The following is a 12,158-nucleotide window of genomic DNA, read 5'->3' as shown; positions in this document are numbered from 1 at the left end:
AAGTTTCCGTGGATGTGTCTGTGCCAGAAATTGAGTGAAGAAGGAGCGGCTTTCTACAAGACTATGTGACCCTGTATCTGTGCCATTAGGGTTGAGGCTACTCCAAATGTGGAGTTTGGTGAAGCCTTTGCAATGGTTTGAGAGATTCCATTTTGTGGCTAGAGTTTTTGATGATTTTCTTTGTATATTTTGGTCACCATCAAGTGTGAAACTAAGTGTTGATCAACTTGACTCACTTGTAGTGTCTGCGGGCAGGCAAGGACTTGTAGGTAGAGGTGTTTGAAGTTTCAATTGAGCTTGTGGGTAGTATTTTCATTGAGCTTTTGAGTGGTGGTGAGTGAGGTGAGAAAATCATGGGAATACCTTGTGTTGTGTTAAGGTTTCTGGGTGTGTGAGTGTGCGCACGACGTCTTTTGCTCCAGCAACAGCTCGAGCAGCCCAAACTAACACAATTCAAGGAACCCACATTCACCCACATTCGCATGACTCAAGGAGTCCGTGAGGCAAGTGCTTCAGAAGATGCACAAGGTAGAAATGCATTACTTAAGAATATCACCATTCCTAAGTTTCACGGTGTCAGAGAATTTTATATTCACGAGTTGAGCTGCGTGAGCACTGTGCTGCTCGCTGTGGGAATCGATGAGAGAAAGATTCAAGACACAAGAGAATATGGTATAAAGACACTATGGAAATCTTAAATTGATATGTTTAATGAACTAAAAATCTGAATACAAAAGACTTGACCATTGCAATAGACCCTGTGTGCTCTTTAATCTACCGAGATCCTGAGCAGAAGCAGGGACACCAAAACCTTACTCGCTTCAGTTCCATTCCCTTGCTCGTCCCGACCACTTTACGAGCACTAACTCAATCGTCACTTGCTTTGGTCTGTCTTGAACCCTTCTTTATGATTGGCTTGCAATAGCTCACTCTCTTTTTAAAAAAAATTAAAGGTGTTAAGAAAATGTTCAAAGTATTAAAAATAACAAAAACACACAACGTTGAATCATGTTCTTCTTGTCGGCCTTGCTCATCTGTAGCTGGCAGAAGGCCATCGGCCTTGCTACTCAACTGCTCTCCTTGTTCTCTACCAAATCCTCGCTCTTGTATGTTGGCTCCTCAGTCTCTTCAGTGGCTACATCTTGCACCCAAGCATGTACTCCAAATTGCACCAAATACGGACTCCAAGAATGGGCTGCAAATAGTGTTAATATGGCTACACTTTATGCACAAAACAGGTTGCCAATATCGCTCCAAATACAGGTTATCTCATGTCCCAAACATGGGCTTCCCTTTGCACCAAAATTAAGCTCCTCTTTGCTCTCTTTAAATAACACTACCAACTTCTGGAGTTCGGCCCCTCAATCTGCTCACGCTGATCGTCGATGGCATCTTGCAAGCTAGGTCTTTTCGCAGCTTCCCTACGGTACAAAGTCCTGGGACTCCTTCCATGAGCGCTTCACCTTCGATATGCGCTCACCCAAAAGCTTGCTTGACAATGATGCACTCTTTCTCTTGCTCATCAACGGGTGCCGCTTTTTAGATTCACCACCCTCCCTATTCACTAGGAAGAGAATGGGGTCTAGGAGGGCCTCTTTATTTGGCAGTTTAAGGAAGTCAAAGCTCTAGTATTAAGAAATCAATGAAAGGAGAGCTTTTGAATTCAAATAGGCAAAACCTCTAGTTTATTTGAATTCAAAATTCCCCCCCAAAATGAAATTTAAAATCTAGCAAGCAAAACTATATTAAGTAACATATCTACGAAAACATCTTGGCATGTAGATTATAGATCTATAATCTCCGCTCAAATCGGAGATGATATGTAGGAGTTATAGAAGGCCAAAAATCATAAAGTTGTCCCCCCCTTTTGGGGGGGGAAGAGTGCATCCTTTGACCATTCTTACACCTCTCTTACACACCCACAATTCTTGCACACATGGCATGCACCTATTCGTTTAAATGTTAATCACCTCCATAATCTCAAGGAAAAATGAAGAGGCCCTCCTAGACCTCATCCTCTTCCTAATGTATATTTTGTCACACAAATTATTATTAGCTGCTCACTGGTTCCACTTTCAAGAATAGCTACTTTTTAACAATATGTCTCCTTGGGTAGCAAAGGAAACACACTTAGCTTACGTAGCAACCAAAGCATTGAGAAACACTATTTTTAGCTTAAAAATGTTGTCAAAAGCATTGTCTTGAATAACAATAGCATACATACTTACCAAAGCATTGTTGGTAAGCACCGCTAGTCCAAACAAAAAACTATTTATATCACCACCATAGCCTTGATCTAGCTTAGCTCTTTAAGCACACGTCATTCAACACAAATATCGACCAAATCTTTGCCAAGAACAATCGTATGTCAAGGTGAAAGCATAGATAACTGAAAATGGAGCAATGCCTTCAAGCTTTACATTTGTTCTTCCTTGCCTGAACAGTCGCAATACGCTCTTTAAACAATTTGTTCATAAAAAAAACTCATCCCATGGCTCTCTGTTGGCATACTTTATGACCAAAAGTACTTTGAAACTTGATCTGCTTCTCAAAGTGTACCACCTTTGATATACATTTTGTCTACTTCCATGCCGAGCATATCTTCGCAATCACGATGATTCTGTCTGAGGAATGATAATACCCAAAAATTGTGTCTCGATTGAGATTCACATTGTGGACATGGTGCGTCACGACATCCATGCCCTCTAAACTTGCACATCCTCCGGTATGTGCCAACTGTCTCCAAAACTCTGCAAGCATAAAATCTATAAGCATGTTGAACACCAGCGGGATCATACGGTTTATGAGTGAGATGCAATAGAGTAATGTATGCATAATCTTGTCCTCTTGGATCAAATGGACTAAGAAGATATTTTCCAAACACCGGAGCTTTCCATAACCTGTAAGCATCATGAACTCCACCAGGATTGTACAACTTATGGATCAACCACCATATAGGAATTTGCATATAATTTTGTCCTCCTAGATCAAATGGCCTAAGAAGATATTGCCTTGCAAGCATTGGAGTTGCAGAAAAATCACATGAGCATATATTATCGGTCTCTATCAACATTAAACAACCTTGGTAGAATCTTTTTATTCTTGGATCAATCAGCAACCAATGACAATGTGCATCCACCAATAGAACCCAATCATATTCAACCTGCTTCTTAAGGACCTCAAAATCTCTTGGGTCGAATACCATTGCAAGCACATAGCATGTATGAGACTCACAATAGAGTAAAACTTTCCTTGAATGATCATTATGAAACACCAAAATCCGGTAAAACTTTGACACATTTTGCGCAACAAGCTTATGTGAAAACTGCATCTCTTTTACCGGCAACTATAATGACATTGACATAAGCATTAGTAGAAAGAGTATCAAAACCCAACTTGTAATGTACCCAAAATTTTTCAATAAAATTATTTCATTTACTTTGCAAAAATTTAAGGTTTTCATTTTATTAAGTCAAGAGCATTCTAACGGAATGATCAAATAAAAAATCGGATTGTAGAACTATTAATTATGACCCTTATTCACTTGAAAACAATAGGTTGATGGAAAACTTAAGCCTCAAGAGTGTATCTAGAGATAAGAGTTGACCCTTAAGAAAGAAGGAGTAAGTTTAGAATAGAAGGAGTACTTTTAGGAAAGAAAGAGAGGAGGAGTTTAATTTAGAGCTCTTTTCTTGGAAGCCAAGCTTCTTCTTAAAGATTCAAATTTGCACATAGAAATCTGTATCCAAATATATATATATATATATATATATATATATATATATATATATATATGTATGTATGTATGTATGTATGTATGTGTGTGTGTGTGTGTGTGTGTGTATATATATATATATATAAGAAGCCACGAACGTGCGCGAACTTTTCTCTCCTTGCTTCCCTCTATTCTTAGCTAGCCTTGGGAGCCTATATAAAGACCCCTCTCCCTTCACTTTGAAGAGACACACTCTCAGAAGCGGAAGATCACTTGCCTTGACGTCGGAGTTACCTTCTCTCCCTCAAGCTCTTACCCTCAAGCCATCTCCATATCCAACTTTTTTCTCTACCATCATCGTGCTTCCCCTCAAATTCTTGAGTTATTTTTCTCACTTTCTCCTCTCTCTTTCGCGATACGATGGCCCCGAAGCGAGTGACTCAAAGCTCAAAGGATGCTCATGCCGCTCCACCTTCAAGAAAGATGCAAAAGAAGGCATCAACTACTCCAAACATTGCTCATGCGGAGGTATTGGCTGTGGAGGAAGTCAAAGCAATCCAAGCTCAACCAGGATAGTAGTCAAACGTGTTGCTAATTCAGTAAGACAAATTTATAATTCTGCATCGTTATACATGATGACCAATAAGTCAAGCCTAGGAATTCCCTTAAAATGTCCAAGAAAGGTGATTATATCACAAGAAACAAGAATATGATTTCATAGAGTAGATAAAGAATTGTTTCATTTATGGTTATTGTTTGGCAAACCGTCTCTGTTTGATATTAGAAGTTAGTTAATCATGTTTGAGAAATCACTTAAAGAAAACAATTGCTAAAAGAATTTCTTGTTTCTAGTTGGATCGTGACTCACAAGGTGATTTTGCGGTTAGCAAAGAATAAGCTGAGGTTATCAGCTCTCTTTTTGTCACTTGGGATTAGCAAGATGCCTTGAGATTAGCACGATGTTCCCTTGTGGTTAGTGACTGGAAAAGTATGCGTATCTTGCGGTTAGCAAATAAGTAAATCCTTTGCAAAGGCTCTTTTGGTTAGACAGAGAAAGTTCGTGGGTCTTTATTAGACCATATTTGAGAAAGGACTGTCTTCATTAGACCATGTTTGAGAAAGAAATGTTTTTGTGATGTTTGAAGGGCTGGAAGAAAGAACCTATGCCTGAAATTTAGAAAAGAATATTGTTTGTATATGTGAAACAGTGTGGTAGTAATTACAAAACAAGCCAAACAATGTGAGTGTGGGGTGGAAAGTGGGGACTGGCTCAGGTTGCTAGTCAAGGATGGGTGGTCTCGATTAGTTGAGAAACTCTCCACTCCCTCTTAATAAGAGAAGTGAAATTAGAGACTCATTGTGCCAAGAGTCGAGATGTCCCAAATATACGTGCCCCTGAAAGCTATGGACCTAATTAATCAGGTACTTTTCACAATATTACTAGTTAGTTTAGACTAAGTCTCATATCATATTTATGGTTTATGGATGGCGGCCGTGCCTCTGAAACATGGAGAAAAAGACGTTATTTATGGATTATAAATATATCAATGAGATTTGATCTTTATGTTAGGAAGTAGTTTTCATTAGAATCCTTGATTTATTGACCTGGCTTTTGGTGTATGATCCTTATAACCACGAATATGATGGATAGAGGAATTTCTGTCTTCTGTTTCTCATATCTCTAATTTGTGGAAACGAAGTAGAGTGTCGTCAATTGAAAAGGAGAATAAACGAATAACATCCATCAAGTCGCCCCAATATTCTTGGGGTTGGAAACCTCACAATTGGTAGTAGAGCCTTAGGTTTAAAGTTTGGTTTCTTAATTGTCTGTACTATTCTTGGACTGATTGCATGAATACTTGCTTGACATTGTTATCCTATCTATTTTGTAGCACAAATTTATGGACATCAATTGTTTAGCTATCTTTAAGGCAATATATAACACTGCTTGTCAATCACCATATTTGAATTCCTTGAGAATGTGTTTGGCATTTTTGACAAGGTTTTTGCACCTCATATTAATTTTGACCCACCAAATACATTGTTTTTTCACAATCATATACAAGTCGTTGGGTTTTTGGAACAATCTTTGCTATCCGAGCACGTCACATTGAACACTTGGATATTGAATTACATCAAATCAAGTGCGTTGAAGACTTGAAGCTGATTTCATACTTTCAATTTTATGAAGCACCACTGACTGTCATGGCCCCTAATGGAGTCACAATTCGTAATTGATGGGTTTATGAGAGAGTGACATCAATTACTCTTGCCAATTGAGTTTTTATCAACAATCACACTCAGTTGGCCTTCAAGGAAAAAGTTTTCATTGGCTAACCCAAGCTTCCTCTTGTGTTTCGGTTCTTACACCGGGTCATCAATCACCAATCTTTTATGACATGTCAGTTGGCATGTATTACAACTATGGTTGAGCCTCTGTTATATATTCTCATGGAGAGATCTCTTATAGACCCCTATATGGTTCTTTGATACTAATTTGATTGAGTCATTTGATTGAGTCTTAGTAGATTGAATAAGTAGTGATATTGAGAATGATTACTTATTGGCTACAAAGACTGCACCTGTAAACCAAGCAATGCAAGGGATGTTTCGCCTCTCTTGTGAGGTGAAATTATGGTGGAAACAACATTATCGTGACATGGGAGTATTAGAGAACTCCCAGAGTTGGAGGGAAATTAAACAGGCAGTGAAGGAAGGATACTTACCTCCTGCCCATGAAGCATTGAAAATGAATGGATTTTTTAGCTTGAAACAATACAACTTATCCTTGGAAGAGTACTACTCAAAGTTTGTAAGGCTTAGGTGTTATGCTTTGCCAACGACCATAGAGCAGCAAGTAGCCTGTTTCTATCAAGGTTTAAGGGAACCAATAATCTCGCAATCAGAAGCCATGAAACCTACTACTGTGCAAGATGATTTACTATGAGCTAAGCCCTTAATGAAGGAGCAAGGGATTAGAAGAAGAGTTGATCAAAATCAAAGTTCTAATGGAGCGAGACGTCCAACAAGGCTTCCCAATAATAATGGACAACCACAAAGAGCTTACACTGCTAATGTTCGAAATCCTTTACGCTTGGATGTTCAATGCTTTGAATGTGGAGAGTTGGGACATTATCAAAATAGATGTCCACGTCTAACTAATAGAGAAACAACAACAACTGAAGTAGATCAAAGGCACCACCCTTTTGGACTTAACAATGGAAGAGGTGGTGGACGAGGTAGAGGGCAAGAGACTTTGGAAGAGTTCAAGGTAGGACTTCCCATGCACATGCACTCTTAGGAGAGCCTACCCTTGGTGAAGAAGAAGAGAGAGAAAGACTTTATGCAGCTATTGACAACCCTAGAGCCCAAAGACAATTGTTTTAAATCCAAACACCAGCAACCCCATCAAGGTAACCCCTTTAACCTCCTCATTGATTGTGACAATACTCATTCTTTTATATCCCGAAATTCTTGAGAATTTTGAACCTGAATAAAAGACAAGCTAAAACCCATGACAATAGAGTTGGCTAATGGGAAAACTATGGTATCACTATATTTTGTGGAGGAGGACATGCTACTTCAACTTTCTTTAGAACCTTACCAGTTGGGATGTATGATGGAATTCTTGGGATGGATTGGTTATGTAGGAATCACGCTAGCATCCACTATGGCCTGGGTAGTATGAGATGTACAGATAGTCAAGCGAAGCAAGTTGAAGTACAGGGAAAGAATGGGATTCCAAAGATTCAAATAGTTAAAGCCAACCGTCTACACAAAGGTATGAGGGCCGGACAACAAATATTTGTGGTGAACAAGATGGATTCAAAATCAAGCGTTACAAAACCCTCGTGACTTCATGAATATGCAGATGTCTTCCCTGAAGATCTCACCTCTCTTCCTCCAAAGCAAGAGATTGGTCATGAGATAGAGATTCTTCCAGGAAGTGAGCCAATGTCAAAGAGACCTTATAAAATGGCGCTACCAGAGGCCATTGTGAATTGAAATAACACCTTCGTCAACTTATAGAACAAGGTTTTATTAGACCGAGTAAATCAAGTTGGAGAGCTCCAGTACTCTTTCAAAAGAATAAAGATGGGACTTTATGACTCTGTATTGATTACAGAGGACTAAACTAGGTAACAGTTAAGAAAAACTATCCTATCCCACGAATCGATGAATTGCTGGACATGGTACATGGTTCCAAGGTCTTCTCAAAGATAGATGTAAGATCAGGTTATTATCAAATCAGAATAAAGGAATCAGATATTCCAAAGACATCTTTCAACACCTGGTATGGACATTTTGAGTTTATAGTAATGTCATTTGGTCTAACTAATGCTTCGGCTACATTCAATACATTGATGCAATATATTTTCAAGCCATACCTAGATGACTTTGTTCTTTTCTTTGATGATATTCTAATGTACTCAAAGGATGAAGAAGAACATGAAGACCACCTGAGAAAGGTGTTGCATATTCTTTGAGAGCACAAGTTATATGCAAAGATGAGCAAGTGTTCATTTTTCACTCCAAGGATTGAGTATTTGGGATTTATTGTTTTGCATGAAGGAATATCAGTGGACCCTGCTTAATTTCAAGACATTGTTGAATGGCCTCAACCATCAAATGCAAGTGAGCTTAGAGGATTCTTGGGGATCACAGGATGGTATAAAATCTTTATAAAATATTATGCAGTGATTGCTTCACCCTTGACCAATGAGTGAAGATAAATCGGGGACCACTACACCAAGAAAGATTCGACCAACTTAAGTAGTATGTGACTACAACACCGTGCCTAAAGCTACCAGATTTTAACCACGCCTTTGAAGTCATTTTACTGATGCTAGCGAAATAGCAGTTGGAGGAGTATTAGTTCAAGCAGGTAGACCAATAGCTTTCACCTCACGTAAGCTTAAGGTTCATGAAAAGAACTATCCCACACATGACCTCAAACAATTGGCAGTCATTCACGCTATGAAGTTGTGGAGACACTACTTATTGGGACTGAAGTTTTGAATTATAACCGAACGTAAGAGCTTAAAGTGGATTTCTACCCAAGCAAATTTGAATATGCGATAAAGATGATGGGTAGAAATTTTGCAAGAGTTTGACTTTGACATTATCTATCATCCCGAAAAAGAAAACATGGTTGTAGATTCACTCAGTCGAAAACCCTTTTTGAGCCTCATATCTATACCCTACAACCTAATCATTCAAAAGATTAAGGAAGTCGCGTCTTTTGATGCAGAGTATCAAAGACAGATTAACCTTGTTTGATCTTGGGATTCAAAGAATATACCTTCAATGTAACACTTCTCACATCGTGGACCTTGTCTCTACTATAGAGGTAGGTTATGCGTACCTAAGGACCCTAACTTAAAGAAGGCTATCTTATTTGGGGCCCATGATAGCCCTACTTTAGAGCATCCAGGATATGCAAAGACTCTCAATGCCGTATGAAAAGGTTTCTATTGGACTAGGCAAAAGGCAGATGTTCTACGCTATGTTCGTCAATGCTTGACATGCCGAAGGATTAAAGCTGAGAGAGTTAAACTTCTCGATAAACTTCAACCATTGGACATTCCCCAAATAAAATGGGAGTGTATAAGTATGTACTTCATCATTGGATTACCTACGGTACAAGGAGGTTATAATTCACTTATGGTAGTTGTTGACCTATTCACAAAGGTTGCGCATCTCATACCGGCCAAGAAAACCTTTACTGCCTGACATTGCACGACTATTTGTTAAAGAGATTTTTAGATTTCATGGCTTGCCCAAACAAATTGTAAGCAATCGAGATGTGAAGTTCACTTGAAACTTTTGGACCTCACTCTTCAAGGCAATTGGAACAGAATTAAACTTTAGTACCACATATCATCCTCAATCAAATGGTCAAATAGAAGGAGTCAACCAAGTCATCAAAGATATTCTCAGAGCTTATTGTAGTAGAGAGCCTAGACGATAGATTCAATTCTTACCTCTAGTGGAATATGCTTACAATGCTTCTCATTATATCAAAGCATTGGCATGACCCCATTTTGTGCCTTGTATGGTCAAGAATGTGTCTCTCCACTTAGATTTTTTGACCCTACCATCAGAGTTGAAGCGTCTAAAAAGATGCCAAAAGAAATGGAAAATCAAACAAAAGCCATCCAAAAGGATATTCAGGTGGCTCACGATCGTCAAAAGCAATATGCAGATAGTAAGCCATCGGAAAGATGATTCAAAAAAGGTGGCAAGCATTTTCTTCGGATTCATCCAAAGAGAAGTACCTTATCACTTGGAAAGTATAAGAAGCTTAGCCCACGTTATTGTGGCCCTTACAAAGTGATCAAGTGTATAGGAACACCTTCACCAACACTAGCTCAATTCTCACTTGCTTTGGTGTGTCTTGAACCCTTCTTTATGATTGGCTTGCAATAGCTCACTCTCTTTTTAAAAAAATTTAAAAGTGTAAAGAAACTGTTCAAAGTATTAAAAATAACAAAAACAAATAATGTTGCATCATGTTCTGCTTGTCAGCCTTGCTCATCTGTACCAACCTGTTCACTCTCGTATTTCGTCTCCTCAATCTCTTCAGTGGCTACACCTTGCGCCCAAGCATGTACTCCAACTTGAACCAAATAAAGACTCAAGGAATGGACTGCAAATAGTGTTAAAATATGGCTACACTATATGCACAAAACACGTTGCAAATATCGCTCCAAATTTAAGTTATCTCATGTCCCAAACACGGGCTGCCCTTTGCACCAAAATTAATCTCCTCCTTGCTCTCTACAAATAACACTACCAGCTTTTGGAGTTTGAGTTTGGCCCCTCAATCTGCTCACGCTGCTTGTTGATGACATCCTACAAGCCAGCTCTTTCCACAGCTTCCCTGCGATACAAAGGCCTGGGACTCCTTCCGTGAGCGCTTCACCTCCGATCTGCGCTCAAACAAAAGCTTTCTTGACAATGATGCACTCTGTCTCTCGCTCACCGCTTTTTAGATTTCCACCCTCCTTTTTATATTTTGTCACATGAAATATTATTAGCTACTTGTTGGTTCCACTTTCAAGAATAGCTTCTTTTTAACAATATGTCTCCTTTGGTGGCAAAGGAAACACACTTAGCTTATGTAGAAACCATTGCATTGAGAAGCACTATTTTCAGCTTAAAAATATTTTCAAAAGCGAGTCTCACCGAATGGCGAGCGACCATTCTCGAGCAAAGAAAAAACCGAGCGACTTTCTCACAAACATCCCAATTCTTGTGCAAAATAGATAGTTGCCTTCCCAACTGGTGAGTCTAGTTTTCTTAAACAAGATCGATCAAAAATTTCACTCCATGGTCGCCCAAGAGAAAGACTACCAGCTCTCAATGTATTTGATAATAGAGACCCAAAAACATGGGCAATTGAAGTTTGGGTTGTAGAGGTCCAAGGAAACTAATGAGAATGTATTCTTTGTTGATGCAGACTGTTTCCAATAGGGGTTTTCTTTTGGAAAACTTACCAAAATACCTCTCTAATTTGTGGAAATTCCCAAAATACCCCTCAAATTTCAAAAATTCCCAAAACACCTAAATTTCCAAAATGCCCTTCAAATTTTCCAAAATACTGTTGGTTGTGAGATTAAATTTCTCTTAAGATTAAAAAATGTGTCGTTGTTCATAAGAAGACTCATTGCTTATCAATATAAGATGATGAATCCAGAATTTGAGCTGATTATGTAGGCTTTGGAGATGAATTGCTTCATTATCTTTAGACATAATTGCCTTTTTTGTGAGGTAATTGTACAGACATACTTGCCTTTTCTTGCGAGGTAATATGTGGAAAATTACATGCTAAGCATGCAAAAATGGATCTCAATTATAAAAAAGGATTAAACATTAAAAAATCTTGAACAATCCAATCAAAATAGATACAAGGGTATTTTGGGAATTTTTGAAATTTTAGGGGTATTTTGGAAATTTCCAAAAATTAGAGGGATATTTGGTAATTTTTCCTTTTTTTAAAAAGGCTTTGGGTGAGTAACCTAGCACGATTCTAAAAGTGTTTTATTAGATGGAATCAGCTAAGATCCCTTCTATTGATTTAAAGTGAAATTGGGAAGGTTGACCAAGTGGCATGTGAGTAGTGCATGTTGAAAACTCAAAATAGCCAGTAAAAGGTGGGGGGAAGGAGAAAATCTGCTTGGAAATTTTATAAAAATACGATTAAATTGTAAGAATTGTATGTTTTTTGAAAAAAAATCCTATTTGAATCTTGAATTTTGTACGTTTGTGAAATTGCTTTATGTCGAACACTTATGCTGACACTCCCCCTCACTCTCTCTCTCTCTCTCTCTCTCTCTCTCTCTCTCTCTCTCTCTCTCTCTCTCTCTCTCTCTCTCTCTCTCTCTTTGGCGATAAAAAACTGCTGACATTCAGTATACACGAGAATAAGGCCATTCAAGTG

Source organism: Adiantum capillus-veneris, chromosome 24, assembly GCF_014529385.1.
Source record: "Adiantum capillus-veneris isolate H3 chromosome 24, ASM1452938v2, whole genome shotgun sequence".
NCBI classification, from domain to species: Eukaryota; Viridiplantae; Streptophyta; class Polypodiopsida; order Polypodiales; family Pteridaceae; genus Adiantum; species Adiantum capillus-veneris.
The sequence above is the reverse complement of the archived record's forward strand: the minus strand, read 5'-3'. Positions refer to the sequence as shown.